The sequence below is a fragment of the Falco naumanni genome, chromosome 5, assembly GCF_017639655.2.
Source record: "Falco naumanni isolate bFalNau1 chromosome 5, bFalNau1.pat, whole genome shotgun sequence".
NCBI classification, from domain to species: Eukaryota; Metazoa; Chordata; class Aves; order Falconiformes; family Falconidae; genus Falco; species Falco naumanni.
In genome coordinates this window covers 8,683,254-8,699,927 of record NC_054058.1, presented here as the reverse complement: position 1 = coordinate 8,699,927, position 16,674 = coordinate 8,683,254, and the positions used below count along the sequence as shown (strand labels likewise).

Here is a 16,674-nt window from a genome sequence, read left to right as displayed (position 1 = left end):
CCTCAACTCTGAAGGTAAAGATTAAGAAACACACTTTAGATGAAGCTACAAGCCAATTGCAGAGACAGAATGTAGTAATCCTAACTATCAGTTCCTTGACTTCCAACCAAATACCACATTTTTTTTCCACCTGGAGAAACACCCTTTTCACACTAACATTCTGTTCCTGAAACCAGAATCTACTTACCAGTTTCAGCTTCTCTTTAGATCTTTACAGTCTCTATTTTGATTGTGTAAGAAGTCCCAAAGAACAGAAAACCTGCAATTTACCCTATTAACCCAAACATCTTAACAATCCCTCCGACATTCTCCAGAAAATGGTCTGTAGGAGGAAAACTTGCCTTGCAGTCATATGCACAAGAGCATTAAGCTCTCAAGTTGGATAGGATCTCCAGAATTTTTCCCTGAAAACCAACTCCACCCATTTCAATCTAAAAGACACAGCTTCAGACAATGCTGGGTGTGCATGGGATACTTCCTAATCCATGAGAGTATCTATTGCAAAATAACTGTAGTGTATATATAAGGGGAAGAGCAGATGTTTAAATGTCTTCAAAATGACCAGTTGAAATGCACTTTTCACTCAAAGCTACTATGGTCAATTTCAGTACAATCCTTCTAAGTTTTCCTCAATTCAGGAAATGAAAAGGAAGAAGTCATCATAAACTTAACTGCATAAAACAGACTGGGAGAGGTGAAAGGGTAGCATCAAACTAAAAGCTCTATGATAAAAATCTGTGTGTCACACCAGCCAAAAACACACTGCTGCATCTGCTTCAGAAAGACACTGTGTGGAACAGATTCTTAGCAATTTACAGAAGGAGCGGAACACTCACCTCAACTTTGAGGTGTGGCATCCCTGTACTGCTTAAGCTAGGCTTTATTCTGGCATTCACACAGCAGCTTCCTCCCCTCCCCATCACATGCAAACGTATTTCCTCCTGCATTCCCTGAAGCTGTAACACACCTTTAGCAGCTGTTCTAACAAATACATTCACTGTGCTACTTTTCTACTTTACTTCACATGTGAATATGTTTTATTGGCATAACAGGTCATTCAGCCAATCAGATCCGCTATCTAGAGAGATGTGGAACTCTTCTCTGAAGACCACTCTTTTTCCCTTGAAGGGGTCTTCTCTTCACAGAGAGAGCCTTAGAGACCTGCCTCCAGCAACGGGAAATTGGTCTCCATTGTCCATTTACTCCTTGTCCTGTCTTCAACACCCAAAAGCAGGAGAAAAATGGACTAGCCTCTTTTTCTTTTTCATCCTGATGTATTTTCCCCTAAGCTGAAACAAGAAATCAGTTATTAGGAGACACTAATTCATTTATGTACTATCAATAAATGTGTAACATAAAAGCTATCTAGTATGCAAAAAGATCACTCCGTATCCTTTCTATTCAGAATGCAACTACTCAGTGCCTTTGTAAATTAAAAATAGTAGGTTGTTTCTTTCCTATGGGAAAGATGAATGAAATCCCAGATGTTTTGTAATCAGATCACATTGATTCCTAATGCTATCTCAGCCACTCAACTTGCTATATGATGTTGTAGCACACCCCTATCAACAACAGTGCGATCTGGGAACAAGTTAGCAGAACAATTATTACTATCAGCCCCTCCCAGAATCGCCTCTGTCTTTAGACCTGGGCTCGGATTCCTCACCCCAGTTACAGCAGTATGCAGCTAACACAACTCCATGGATTTCCACAGTTGAGAGAGAGGTAAAACCCAATCTTAGTTTTAGCACACCTTTAGGCATGTTTAATCCCTACAGCTTAGATAATGACAGTAAAAATCTCATGGATACAAGAAGGAAAGAGCAAAGAGACTGACAGCCATGATTGCCATGGGAAGCAGAGAACTAGGAAAAAATATAGCTCCAAGCACACACTAACACTGCACCTTTGCATTTATCATTAATGCATATCCCTTAATACTTGTTCCCAGAACAGTGTTATTCAAGTTGGGAAAATGTATTTTGCTTTCCTTTTTATCATAGATAGCTAAAGCTTGAAACTCAGTACACACTTCCAATAAACCAGTCACCCTCCTCTACCATTACAGCAGTTTCTAGAAGTCTAATTTGGAGGCCACACCTCAAAACACTGAAGACCAAAGAATAGTTGGCAGATGCTTGTAAGTTATCTCCTTTAGGAGATACCTCAAGGCAGATCTGAATTATAAAGTCAATCTTAAGTAGCAGACCGGTTAAAGAGCTAACGAAGGGTCGTCCAGCATATGACCCAGCACATCATCTATCATACTCTGTCATGGAAGTCCTCTGTCTCATCTTAATGAGAACAGTATTAGAAACATCCCAGAAATATGACTTTCTATGTCACAGGGAGAGCAGGTGTGAAAACAGTTCACAGCTGTTTCAAGTATAAAGCACAATTAAATTTTTTCTACACAAAGATACCAGAATGATGATCATCTAAAGAAAATCTTAAGGAAACATATGGATGATGAATATAACCCATGGTGATATATCTATACAGCGATAAAAACTGACATTTTGAACCACTTGTTAAAATTGCTTTAGAAAAATAGATCCAAGATAATGCAACTCATTCCTGATACTGCTGCTTCACAGTGATGCTTCAGGACAACCTCACGAAAAATTCCTTCCTTACCTACCAGAGACTAGTTTTCCTAAGACTGTCACCTAACTGAGAACCTTTGGAAAGGAAACATTTTTAAAAATTGAAGAACCTGAAAAATCAGAATATTTATTTAAATGCATTTTATATAATATATTGAGCAGCTGCAGCGCAATCTGTCCAGAGCTGCTGCATTATCATCCGCCCTCTACACATGCATCATAGAATTTAAAGTCACTGCAGGCAGGTGAACCCTAAGCACACCTCTTTGAAAGCGTAGCACAGTATTCACCTCCTTTTCCCTGGGAGATTTGTAGACTGCAACAGTCAAAGGATATGGGAATATATTAATCGCTCCCATTCATACCCAGTACAACCCCCCACCCCCACAGACGGGCAACTGCACTCCCTGCGACGGCTTTCATCCGCCTGTCCCCACCTTTGCACTGAGTGATGTAAAGATGCTAGTAGCAATCCTTCCAGGCACAATTGCCTCTAAAAGGCAGATGTACACACACACACAGAGTCTTTCCTCTACATTCATGCTTGCAAGTAGGCGATAGAATTCCTAACTCACACACCCCAGTTCCTGATCTCCAATGACTAATCCATTCTCTTCCCTCTCTGCAACACTAGCCCGATACTGGCCAGCATCAGCTATCCTACTTCGCTCCCAGCGGGTTTTTTTTTTTTCCCACAACAGGCTCTCAGCTTCTTCACTCCCCTCCACCCTGCCTGCGTGTGCACGCACACCCGTGCAAATAAAACATACATTTCCTCCCACATCAGCTGCTCTTCTGAAGTGAGGCTCTTCCACTTCTGCCCAGGTCCCCCTGCAGTGTGGCAGAATACCCCCCTCTCCTCCCCGATCCGTGTGTACACAGTCAGTTTTCCCTCCTCCCTTCCCCCACTCTCTGTCTCTGTGCATGCCTCTCCCAGCGCCTGGAGTGGGGGAAGGGAAACATGCACTGTATGAATGAATGGGCTGAAGAGACTTACCAGAAATTTGGTGAGGAAGGACTGGAAGACGAAAAGACACCAAAGATGGGTGCTTCCTTCAGCGTGCCAAGTGCTGCTTCAGTTCTGGCTCCCTCAACAAGGTCACGTGTCTTCCTAGGTACCCCTTTTCCTGGATCCTCCACTACCCAAAGAGGGTGGCAAGGAAGTCTTCTGGATGCCTCTCTGCACTGCACTCCAAAGGAGGGAAGGGTACTACTGAAGGTCTCAAAGCAAGCAAGGGATGATGATGGTTAACGTTCTCCTGGTCGTATAATGGGCAGTGTCTAGCGGACGCCTCGGGGACCAAGGTAGATTTCCGGGGGGGGGGGGGGGAAGGGGGAGTAAATGACTGTTAAAATAATTCCCTAATTGTCCTCTCCTACGGGGAAGAAGGGGTGGGAAGGAGAAAAACTAGTACTGGTGAAAAGCTGTAGCTTTATGTAAAATAGACTCAATCCTCGTGTCTCTACTTCCTCAGAACTAAACCACTAAATGACTCTGAAGTCACCAACACCTAAGGAGGAAAAAAGGAGAAACACCCCTATTAGACATAGACAAACACATAAAGGTATCTAATAAAGATAAACTAAATCCCCACGGAAGAAAAGGTACCATACAAGGCAGTAAGCAAAGCCAGAAGAACAAGATGGGATGAACACAATTAGGGGAAATGTGCAACTTCAAGAAATTCACAGAAACATACTAACACAGAAACCTATTTTAAGGGGGGGGGGGGGGGAACAGGTTGAGCAAGCAGTTTGTTCTTTTACTCAAAAACGTGCATTCAAAGGAAACATAAATCTGTACCTACATGTGAACATTTGAAGACATTGAGTTTTAAAACCTATGAAAGCTATTCCTATTTATTTGTGTCTTTAAACCCCTCCCCCAGTATAACATTCAGCATTCAGATGAAGAGACTGGAGTAAAGTGTGTTTCAGATCAGAAGCAAATATACTCCCATGCATTAGACCCCACTCTGCCACTGAACACAGTCGTTTATAAAAGGTGACCGAAAAAGATCACCCCCCAAAAAAAAAACCCCAAACCCAAAATAACACGTCTAGAGGATGCTTACTTTAATGATGGAGTTAAAGATTAACAGTCGCACACTTTGTAAACCTAGCCCCCGGTAGATTCTAGGCAGTTAAGTCACCAATATGCAATTAGCTCGTTAAACATCAGAAAACAAAAGAGTAGAAACCTAATTGAAAGATTTCGTTGCAAGACTCAACGACAGGCACACACACCCCTACATCACGTGAAAAACTGCCCCCAACAAGCGCAGATTTTTCGCATTCACGCGCGCGAGAGCGCCTTTTCCACCCCGTTTCGGGGCGGCTCGCACAGCACACGAGCCCGGGTGTGCGCAGGGCGCGAGGCAGCCCCCGCCACGCGCACGCAGCACGAACCCCGAGCGCGACCCGCCCGCGGCGCGCGGGGCGAGGCGGGAGCGCGGCCACCCGCCGCCCGGCAGCAGCGGCGCCCGGTCGCGCCCCGTCCCCGTTCCCCCCCGCACCCGCCCTCCGCGCACAACCGGCGGCCGCCGCTGCCCGCCCCCGAAGCGGCCGCGGCCGCCACCCACCTGGGCGCCCCGGCTGGCCGGCCCGCGCGGGCGCGGCGGGAAGGCGCCGGCAGCTGGAGCGCTGCTGCCCCGCTCCGCGCGCGGGGATGCACAATCACCATGGGCAGCGCGGCGGCGGGGCGGGACGGCTGAGGGGACGGTCCCGACGCCCCCCCCCACCCCCACCCCCGGGCACGGCGGACCCCACCCCCGGGCTCGCACCCGCTCAGCCCGACATCTCACCCGCCCCGGGCACCGCCGAGCCCCAGCCTGAGGGGAGCCACGGGGGTCCGCGCGCCCCGCCGGCGCCCCCCCCGCCCCCGCCGGCACCGGGCCTAGGAAGGGAAGCCGCGGGGCGACGAAGGCTCCGGGGAGACTCGCCCCTTCCTCCCCGCCGGCGTGCGCGGTCCTAAAGGGGAGCGGGCGACGCGACACGACGCTCCGCTCGGCGGCCCCCCCCTTTCCCCCCTCCTCGGTGTCCCTCCTCCCGCGGCTGGGGCGAGGAGGCCGGCTGTTCCCTGCACCGAGACCCCCGCCCCCCCGCGGCCGCCGCTCCAGCCACAGCGCGGGCGCCGCCGCCTCCTCCCGCGCTCGCTCCCGCCGCCCGACTGAAGCGGCGGCGCTAACGGCCGGGCGGTGCTGGCGCCCGCTGGGGGGGGGGCGCGAGGCGGGGCGCCCGCCGCCGGGGTGGGGCAGGCGCGGGGAAGCGCGCGAGGGCGGTGGCGCGCTCCCGCCCAACGCCCGGGGGCGCGAAGGCGTGCGGGCCGGGGCCGGGCAGCGGCGCCACGCACCCCCTGCGGCCAGCCCGGTCAACGGGGGGACCTCCCGCCCCTGCCCCCCTCCGGCTGCCCTTGCCAGGGGCGCCGGTTAAGCGTCCCCCGCCGCCGGGGCAGAGCCCGGGCTGGGGCGGGAGCCGGCGCAGAGGGCAGCATGGCATGCCCGCCCGCCGCCTCCTGCAGCCCGGCCTGGCACCGTGTGGCCCTAGCTCCCCACTCGCGGGTGCAGACCCTGTCCCGCTGCCACAGGTGACCGGCAGCAGCAGCATGCCGTGGCACAGCGCAGCATGTGACGGTGTCGCGCTCATCGCTGCTGCTGTTGGTACATGGCACGCAAGGCCAGAACAGTTGTCCTTCGTGTGACAGATGAAGGTGTGACACGTCCCACACAGCACCTGCCACTCACGGTCACGTGCCTGACAAACCCAGCCTGCAGCCGGGGCTGCATCATCCCTCGCTGCTGTCATTTCTCTAAAATAATAACTGTTGGCAACAGACGAGCATGACACATCCCGTGTATTAACCAGCACACCTTGTTTATCGGTTTCTGTGACTCACCTACCTGTTTTCCCCCACACCGCACCCTTTTTGTTTTACCTTGTATTAGCTGCACATCCCACTTTGTCCTGATTTTTTGTCCTGAGCTTCCTCCTCACTGACCCTCAGAGCCCCCAGACACCGTGCCTGCAGCCTGCACCCCAGGGGACACCACGTCTGCTCCTCAGCAACCTGGTTTATGCTCCTAGCTTTGCGGGATGTACCCATTTGGTCATGCCCAATACCCCCAAACACCCACCCTGTCACGTGTGTAACCATCTGACCTGCTTTCTTCTGCCTCTCAGGCACATGGCAGTGACGCCCGAACCAGCTGGCTTCTCCCACCTGAACGACAGACGCTCTGCACACCCCTCGCCTCCCCCATGTCGTTCTTCTACACGTGGGGAGCCATTTCAGCCAGGCTCTAACACCTGCGGCTGCAAGGATAAAGATGTGCCACCCAAACATTTCATGCGGTACCCCCGGTATTTAACTGACACAATGGGACTCGTTCCCACAGTACTAACCTATATATTACAGGACAGGATGCCCTAAAACCTGCTGCAATGTTTATGCATTCATACTGCAGAATGAGGTACCATCGTATCGCGTGTTCCACCTTTGGTAGACCTTCTGCAAAGTTATAACTGATAGCTAAATACTCGTAACGCAAACCTCACGGAGCGTTTCTGAGATTGACCAGACCGGGTAGGGATGTTGTTCAGTCGGTTCTGCAAAATCTGGGTCCGACCCCCCAAACCTCAGGTGTGATTCAGCCCTTCTGAAAACTATTTGCCTCATGAGGTGAGGCTACCTCACAGATTACATCAACGGCCAAAATCCCCCTTTACCCAGGCGCCATCTGATGCTCTCCTGTCTGCTTGGGTTGCTCGCCAAAACTTCTAGCTTCTCACGGCTGAAAACAAGAGACCACTTCTGGATTCCAGGTTCCCATCCGCCCAACTCTGTGCAACAGTTTGGGGGAAAATACACTACCACTCACTTTAATGCCAGCTGGAAGTACCACTCACGAGCAGGAGCAATTGAAAGCAAGGCCCAGCAGGTAAATAAATATCTAAACAACACCAAAATGCCGGGCAGTATTTTTGTTACTTGGACAGTAACAAAACATTACCTTCCTTCTGCGTTCTGAACCTTCTGGAACAGAGTTCCTACGTGCATCACGTCCACACTTCCCAGAAGTTGTAATTTCAGGTTGTGAGGTGCACAGCCTTGTTTATGCAGCGAATTCACTGCTGGAAAGCTGCTGTGGTATCACCGCTCCACTGAAGCGCAACCACTGCATGTCATCTAGCACGCACATGCGTTTCCGAGTAAGAATTCTTCTGGATTCACGTACGCTGTTTTTAAGATAGTATAAAGTTTTAAGGTAGATAAGAGGAAAGAAAATGCCCGCATTAGGATTTACATTGCTGTAACTACAGTGCTATAATAATAGCAGGCTTTTTTTCATTTACATAGCTAAAACTACAGTGTTATAATAATAGCAAGCTTTTTTTCTTTTATGTTTCCGTAAGCAGGCAAGCTGTAAGGCAGGTGCTTCCACCTCCCAAACAGGGTTAGCAGTTTGTGGAAAGAAGACAACTGCACAGCTGGGAAATTCAGTAACATAGCTTTTTGGCCATACAAATATGCATTTGGTTATAAGACATCGGGGATGAAGTCATTCTACAAGTACAGGAAAGACACTCAGCACAGTGACAGTAAGATGTTTGATCTGTGTCTTTTACCACTTGGGATATTTCAGCTGGGTTTTAGGATTATCAGCACCAATTTCTTCCACTGACAAGTGTTTGCCTTCCTAGCTCTCTCGCATACAAAGCGTTGCCTTGTATCCCTTTTATTACTGCTGCTTGAGCTGCCAGAGTTGGTAGTTTGTCAAACTTTGCCCGAACAAACCTGGGAGTATGGAAGTGAGAGCCATGACAGGGGGCAGCTGAAAGAGCGGGTTGCATTGTAATCTGTTTCTTTAGAAACATTTCCCGTCATCTAGAAACTTGGGTCAGTCTGGACCAAGTCCTGAAAGTCTTTTGCTATTTCTTAAAAAGCTGGAGTGGGAGGAAGCGTACATTTCTTGCTCAGGACACGCCCACGGCTGCAGAAGCTTTTAAGTTCTTTTTAAAGAGTTGCCACTGCAGCCGAGTTGGATGTAGATGCTATACTCCCCTAGAATTAGGCAAGAGAGTTTTTTTCTTCTCTCTATTCTTTTTTGCCAGTGAAGGTGAGGTCTCTCCTGTCCCCTATAAATCTGTTCTCAGGACAAAATTGTCACTATTTGATAGCGCAAGGAGAACATTGGCTAGTGCCTTCAGCATCAATGGTCCACAGCACCGAGTTTCATCCTTTAGGGAAGAAATATAATTGTAGTATCAGCAAAGAATAGACGCCTCCGAACACTAAACATTCCTGGCACCTTTCTTTTGAGATTTTTCCCATGCACTCAGAAATGCATAATGTAAGGACTGGTCCAAAGCCTTAATGTATGCAAAATCTGATTTCATGGTTGATTCCATGAAACATCTTTTGTCACCGCGTTCACTAAAAATGCAAACCAGCTGTTTAGTCCTGAAGCCACAGTCTGCAGGACATTACTCCGTTATTCACAGCAGAACATTTCATATACTGTCTCTGGCTGGGTGTACGAGCTTGTGATGGAAAAATGGTGGAAAGTCCAGTCTGCAAATGTTGCTGAGCCTAATCACTCACACCGATTTGCTGCCCTTGTGCTGCCTGTGCCTGCAGGAGCTGCTCGTTCGGTCAGCGAAGTCTCACAGTCATGTTTCTGCTTCCCACTTGGGTGACTGAATAATAAATAAAAAATGTAAGGCAAGGTAAATGCCTGTGTTCACACATGAATGCTTGGGTTCACATATGAACACAGATGGTCCCATGGAGGGAAACAATTTCTGTGTTTTGCGTCTCAACGAGGAAATGGCCGTGTCATTTTTGTTCCACACTATGTGGAATGTGGACTAAGCAAAACGGTGCAAAATCATCTTTGATTTCATATGACCTCAGTTTCTCATTGGCTGTTACTGTAACTCCTGTTCTGAATAAACTATCCTAAGGCAGCAGAAAATGGAGGGCCCCCAGCCCACACCGCGGGCCCCCAGCTCAGGGGGTCTGCAGGAGGTCCCAGGCTTCCCTGGCTCAGCCCCAGAAGGGTTCTGACCCAGCGCCACGCACTCCTCCAGCCTCACCACGCCGCCGCAGTCGCCACCGCCCGCGGGGAGCGGCACCCCAGCTCGCCCGTGGGTCCCCGCACGTGCGACCCACCCGGCTGCAAGCACCTCGCCGCACCGAACCCACCGCTGCCTTGGAACAGAGCCCCGTCCGCCGCCCCCCGCCCCCTGCCCCCCCGCCCTGCCGCAGCCCCCCCGAGCGGGGACCGGCCGCTGCCCGGCGGGCGCACGGAGGGGGCGAGGGGCAGCAGAGGGGCCCTGGCGGGAGGGCGCGGCCCCGGCCTCGCCCCCGCAGCCCGCCCGCACGTGCGGCGCGGCCACCCGCAGTCGCGCGGGTGGGGTGAGGGCGCGCATGCGCGTGCTCGCGGGCGCGTGGAAGCGCGCCGCCGCGGGCAGGCGGGGCGGGGCGGAGCGGGGCGGGCGGCGCGCGCGGCCGGGCGGGGCGGCGGCGGGGCCGTGGCGCTCAGCCCCGCCTGCGGCGGCCCGCGCCCGGCGGCAGCCGGCTGGAACCGGCGGCGGGGTCTCTGCAGCCGGCCGGGCCGCCCTGCCGCACCGCGCCGCGCCGCCGTCCCGTCCGCGGCGGCCGGGCTCGGGCAGTGCCCCGGGGCGGAGGACGCGAACTGGCGCGGGGCCCGCCGGGGCGCTGCGGGCAGTGGGCACGGCCGGCCGTCTCCTGTGCCGGGCGGTGGGGAGGGGGCGAGCGGGCTGCGGGGGCGGACAGTAGCGCGTTTGGTGTAAATGGGGGGACAAAATGGGGAGTCCGGGCGGGTGGGGGGTGGCAGGAGCAGGAGCCCCCGCGTTCCCTGCAGGGCTGCCGAGGCTCGGGGCACGGGCCTGCCGGAGGGAGGGGGCTCGCAGGGGCGTTGCAGGACCTCTGCCAGGCAGCCCCCGTTTGGGGACAGCAGGGAGGAGAGCCCGCATCTCACTGAATGGGTAACTTCGGGGAAGGTCAGAGGCTGCTGCTATCCTTATTCTGGGCACAGTTTGAGAACCGAGAGACACAAAGAAGCTCGGGCGGGCAGAGTTACAAACAGAAACAAAGGGATGGATGAATAGCAGCTGGTAGGCTTCAGAGGAAGGCTGGTATATAACCAGCAGCTCCCAGTTCCCGAAGGCAGGAGTGCATTTCTCCCGGCTAAGTTGCAGTTATGGATGCAGGGAAATGGGGAACTGTGCTGAGGAGCTGGACAAAAGAAAAAATGTGCTTTTGATGGAAATAGTAATTTGGAAGGGAAGCGCTTCCTTCTTTCTGTATCTCCCTTCTGCTTCGCCTTTTCTGCTGGCTGGCCCCTTCTCCAGCAGTTTTTCTTGCCACATTTTTCCTTTACCATCTTGAGAAAGTTCCTTTCCCTTTTCTGTTTGCCTGCTTTTGTTTCCTGACCCTTTCCCTCTTTTTGACTCCTGTTCTGCCCTTTTCTGTCTCTTTCGCCATTGTCTGTTGATGAATGCTGTTGCAGTGGTGACTTAGGATTTCAGTGGCTGTTGGGAAGGGTCTGATGCAACCACAGGGTGGCTGTACCTCGCAGGCACTTTGCTGCATTAAGACTGATAAACATCTGCCCTGCTAAAGACCTTCAGACAGGTTAAATGTCCCTGAGCTTCTCCCAGTCGCGTTGGTGCTCTCCTGTGACCGGCAGTTCTGTTCCCCCAGTGATGAGACGGTGTTGCGGGGAATCTTTTTTGAAGGCTTTTCTCGTTCGTGGGGAGCGGTTTCTTGATCTGATGCACCCTCTTGCCACCAGCAAGCGTGGTTATACACCCAGGGCCCGCTTGCCTACCTTAAACCGATGGAGGGGATTAAGGGGTGGGTGCCTGCATCTCAAATTGGGGTCTCCCCGTTATGGGAGCAGTGCTCAGGGGGCTCCCTGCAGTGCGAGGGACCCTTCCCTCCTCCTGCAGCCAGGTGCTAAGGGAGGAGGGGGATGGAGGTGCCTTGCAGGGAGGCCAGAACTAGGTCAGTGTAGCTGGAAACTGCAGCTGGTGCAGTGCGATGCGGGGGGGGGGATGAGGCAGCGATAACCAGAGGGGGGTGAGAGAGGAACCTGGATGGAGGGGGGGAGGTCTCTGAGAAGTTGCAGGGGCGGGACAGCCTCCTGCAGTCTGATTGCATGGCTGTCTGCACGCACGCCCCCCCCCCGCACCCCCACCCACCCACCCCCCCGCTCCCCATCCTCCCCCAGCCCCTCACCCCCTGCACCCGCCTCCGGTGCTCGCCAAGCCCCTGCCCGCCGCCCGGCCCGGCCCGGGGCCCCGGAGCGCGGCGCTGGCATCGCGGTCAGCCACCAGGGAGGGAAGCCTGGGGGTGGGCAGGGGGAGGTCCGCAGAAGGGGAGAGGGAGAGAGGGTGGAAGATAATGCTGGAAGGTGTATTGGAGAAAGGAGGCTGGATGGAAACGAGAAATGGAGAAAAATCTGGGCAGTGACTAAGGAACAGATGGAGAAATATATATTAATAAAGAAGAAGAGAAGCATGAAAGGCAACAATGACAAGGAATGTTTCAGCACTTGTAATTGGTGCAGTGCGGAGGTCATCTGCATTCCTCACAGTGCCCAGGCAAAAGGACACATCCCTCTTGCCAAAATCCACCAGGCAATAAGGCTCTGCCGCCAGCCGCTGCCAGCACGCTTACCAGCACCAGCAGCGCCCGCGGTACAGAGGTACCTCGCTACTGTCCGAAGGTCACACGGTGACCACCCTTCGGCGTGCAACGAAAGGACGTTTCGGCAGGGTTTGCAATATGCCTTGTTTGACCTTTTGAGTGTTTCTACGTCTCCGACGTTGCCTCCTCTGTTACAGCTCCAAAGACATTCGGATGGCAAGAGTTGCATCCTTTTGTCGCTGCTGTACAACCTAAGCTTCACTTTCTTTAGCCCTGACTTTCCCTCCTCCCTTTCCCTCTTCCCCATTTCCCATTTCCCAGTCTGCCTCCCCCGCCGCCCAGTGACAGTTTTGCCCACACCGCCTTCTGCCTCCCTCAGACCTGGGCTCCCCGTCTGCTCCGAACGGTGCAGCCTGCAGAAAGGCATGCCCTCCCCTTCCCCATTTTCCACTCCCCCCTCCTCTCTTCTCATCCTTCCTGTCCTGACGCTGGCAGCGTGTCTCCTCCCTTCCCCAGCCCTCCCCCTCCACTCCCTGCAGGGCTCCCAGCCCTCACTGCAGTGCAATCCATCACTCCCAGCCAAGGTCCTCACGCCAGGGGAGGGGGAAGCCTGGCTCCCTGTGAGGTTGGGTGGGGGTGAGCAGGGAGTGCAACTGTCTCCTCCTTTGCTAAGGAGTGCGAAAAGCTCGCAGAATGCAGACCCTTCTGGAACTGAAACCTCCCGTCTGCTTCCAGCTATTTTGTTTATTCATTTACTTATTTAGTCTCTTTGTTTTCAAAGAAAAAAATGTTTCTGCCAACATTCCAGTGAAGGTGACTGAAAGGAAACCAGGGAGACAGAGAGAAAGCCAGAGTCAGAAAAGCTTGTACAGAGAGAAAAACTGGGAGAAAGAGCTCTTTGGGGGGTGGGGGTGGTGTAGAAAAAGACATACACAAAAGACAAGAGAAATAGAGGAAGAAATACAGAAATGAAGAGAGAGAGAAAAAATATTAGCTGCTGGAAAAAGAAAACAGCAGAAAACCCCAAGAATTAAATCAGAGAAACCTGAGATGGCAGGCATGGCAAGAAAAACTCAAGGATGATACAACAAATAGCCAAAGGAGCCTTGCTGAAGAGGCTAGGTTGGTACAATGAAATAACATTTCGATATTTTAACAAGCAAACCCAGCGTGCTTTGATTTGAATGCAAATAATCTATACAGCTGCATGCAAATGAAATTCCAGAGTGTTTTTACTCTAAGAACAATTACAAATGAGGAAATAATGGATGAGTAATTGAAGTCTTTTTGCATAAAAAGATACGAATCAGGGCAGCTGGATTGATGGACAGAGGCAAGAAATTATTAGAATAATACCAAATTAGGGTTTTCAGCTACCAGCGTTGTTGCCCTTTTACAGGCATCTTGTAAAGGTGGTGTTTACATTTATGCAGAATGGTTACATTTGGTGCTGTTTTCATCTCTTTGAAACCAAGGTGAGCTAACGACATTAGGACAGATTTTCATGCACATTGCTTGCCTTTATTTAGGTCTGCCATCAAGTCAGAACAGTGACTATACATGGGGAAGGTCAGAAGAAAATTCAAGTGATATGGTTGAAGTCAGCTGTACCTACAGAGGACACGGTGATTTGTATCAATGCAGTTGCGGTAATGACCAAAATCTTTCTTCAAATTCCTGTAATGTTAACTGTAGAATAAAATACAAACAAGTGTTTAAAAGATAAGTTAGCCTTTACAGTCCCTGTGAAGGTACAGTAAATAGAAGGATAAAAACCTGAAAGGTGATGCTTCCTCATTTTCCCCATAATATAAACTCTTATCAATTTGTCTGCTAACAAGTAGCATCATTTGCATTCCTTCTGCTCTGTGCCATTGCCATTCTCCTTTCTTACATCCTTTCAGAAGCAGGGTAAGTGCTGTCAGTACTGATACTGAGGACTTCAACAGTTTGTGTATTTTGAATATGGCCAGTTTAAAAAAGGCGTTGACAACAGATCTTTTTCTAAATGTTACAGAACTTAAAGCAAATCACTTTTACAGTTGCCATGTTTGCACCCTTCCCTGATTATGTTTAAAAGCTTGTGGGGTATCCTATTTTTTAATATAATATACTGATTTTATATAATTTTTAATTGGTATTCCTGCTCCCAGTCTCTCTATGTGCACATGAAACATCTCCTCTGCACAGGCACCTGTACACCTACCTCTGTCTGATTCCACTTTTAATCAAAAGGGCATGCCCAGTTCAGGCGCTGCAAGCTGTTCCGATTTCATCACATCTCGTAATATCCAGTACTCTCCGTAGCTCCACTACTGGACTTGCGAAGCTGTGTGAGGATCTCAGGGAGACACACACCTCAGCACTGCACTGTTAAATGTTGGAGCAGCGCCTTCAGGGTGTGATTTTTGAAGCTGGTCTGCTTGGAGGGAGGGCTCGGGGGGCACCACTCTTGGGTTTGCACTGTTAGGGTAGACAAAACTACCAAAATCTGTTCCACTTTGGAGGGCTACTAAAAGACAATAAAATGGTACAAAAGGCTGGACCTCAAGTGAGACAGATAACTGTATTGTTTGAAGAGCTCAGCTGTGACTTGATCTCCACTGGACCAGCTCTGGTGAGGGACTCCACATAGGTGTAGGACACCCCTCTGCTTCCTAGCAGTGGTGTCTTTAGTCAGCTCTCATTACCGCTCTGGTGCACAATTGCCATGCTGCAACAGGAGGATTCGTTCTGCTGACTTTGCTCCAGGGCTTGTGATGTCCAGAAGAGATGGGAGCAGGGGAAGAGGAATCCATCATGTCTTTACTGGCATTTGACTTGTGGCCTCAGACTCGTCTGTATGGAAAACTTGCGCCAGTTGAATTCAAGGTGGTGTTTCTGTGTGGTCCAAAGTCATTTAACTGGGCTTACAGGAGGAATTTATATATTTGTTAGGCTTAAAGTGTTACCTGTCTCCCTGAGAGAGTGGTCTTGGAACAAGCGCCCTGAGAGAAGTCTGAGCTCAGCTGCTTGGAGAGAGAGGAGTGCTGAGGGACATGTGAAACAGCCAAGAAGAATCGACCGGGAGACAGGACAAAGGACCAGAAAGGAAGGATGTTTGTGATAGTAAGAACTACAGAAAGAGCAGAGAAGGAAACCACAAAGCACAGCAAGGGAAGAAGGAAGGTCCTGACTTCTCACTTTAGCCTTCTTGGTCATGAGAAGCCTGAAGCGTGTGGCCAGTTCACCAACCAAACAGCAAAGAGCTCACCAACTGCCTCTTCTCCTGCTCTTCCCAAATGTTGAACTGATTTGAAGGAGCTGAGCAGGTATTAGAGTTTCACAGACTCCCTTAGGGTATTTTGTGACTGCAAGACTGCCTGCCCTCTAAGCATTGGCTTGTTGATTGGAAACAAAGCGGTGACGTATTCCTTACTCTTGTAGATGGGACAACACAAAGCGTGACCATCAGTCAAAAAGAGGTGAATTGTGTCCAGGCTCCTGTACTTTGCAGTGTTTGCACTTCTACAAGGGGTTGGATACAAAGTCAGATGTGAACCTCCCAAAACTGGGGACAGATGGATCAGGCCTTGATTTCATGTCCCTTCCCACTGACAACCTCAGTAACACCAGTGGAGCGACTGCAGGATAGCGTCAGAACTTAGGTATTAATGGAGCCCAGCAGCAGTGTGGGTCCCAAGAAAATTAATTTCAGCCCCAACTCACATGATCAGCAGTGCTGCATTATTGACATGATACATTCAAACATCTTACAGCAGTTCATTAATTTCTCATCACTCATGTAACTTAATGCCCAGTTACCATGAGGATGTGTGAAGGCCCAGGGCAACAGAGAGAGGGAAAGAAATCAGCAGGCATTTAAATGCCTCACCAAGACTTTTACAATAGTATGCCCCAGGATCACTTACCTGTCTGCTGAGATGCAGTAATCTCTGGAGTGAAATGCACCAGGAGATTTTAATTTCCAGGAAGGCTGAGTTTGCATCTCATCTAAAACACTGTGCTACCTATCGCTATAGCATCCCTGCTAACATAGTGGGATTGGTAGCAACTTGGAAGGAAGAGAACTTTTTGCTGAATCACTGTCCCTACTTTTGATCTTATGTAAACACCTACAGGCACTGGGGTCAGTGCAGCTTAAGGGAATATACTTATGGAAGTGTTTCCTTTATGAGTCACCCACGCTACTTACTGCGGCAGTTCTCCACACCACATTGTGGCACCAACACCTGACTTTTTAGAGGGAAGAGTGCTTCACCTTGAGTCATCTGCTGCAGCTGTCCCCAAGATACCTTCTGCTGGAGAAGACCGGCTGCATGCAAAGCAGAAGACAGCACCGTAAATGAGAACGGGAGTGCAGAAGGACATTAATTATTCCTATCTCCCAGC

General features: G+C 50.9%; 1 protein-coding gene across 6 annotated transcripts in view; it reads right to left on the bottom strand.

Moving 5' to 3' along the window:
* The window catches only part of RIMKLB (ribosomal modification protein rimK like family member B), a 58,352-nt gene extending 52,632 nt beyond the window's left edge, over positions 1-5,720 (bottom strand). For 4 of the 6 annotated variants that reach the window (XM_040596348.1, XM_040596350.1, XM_040596349.1 and 1 more), the window contains exons 1-2: positions 5,189-5,720; positions 3,604-4,117 (exon numbers count right to left, since the gene is read on the bottom strand). The gene's annotated coding sequence lies outside the window, so the exon portion shown is untranslated. The remainder of the gene's footprint in view (positions 1-3,603; positions 4,118-5,188) is intronic. The other 2 variants (XM_040596351.1, XM_040596352.1) reach the window with 2 other exon arrangements.
* Between the last annotated feature and the right edge of the window lie 10,954 nt (positions 5,721-16,674).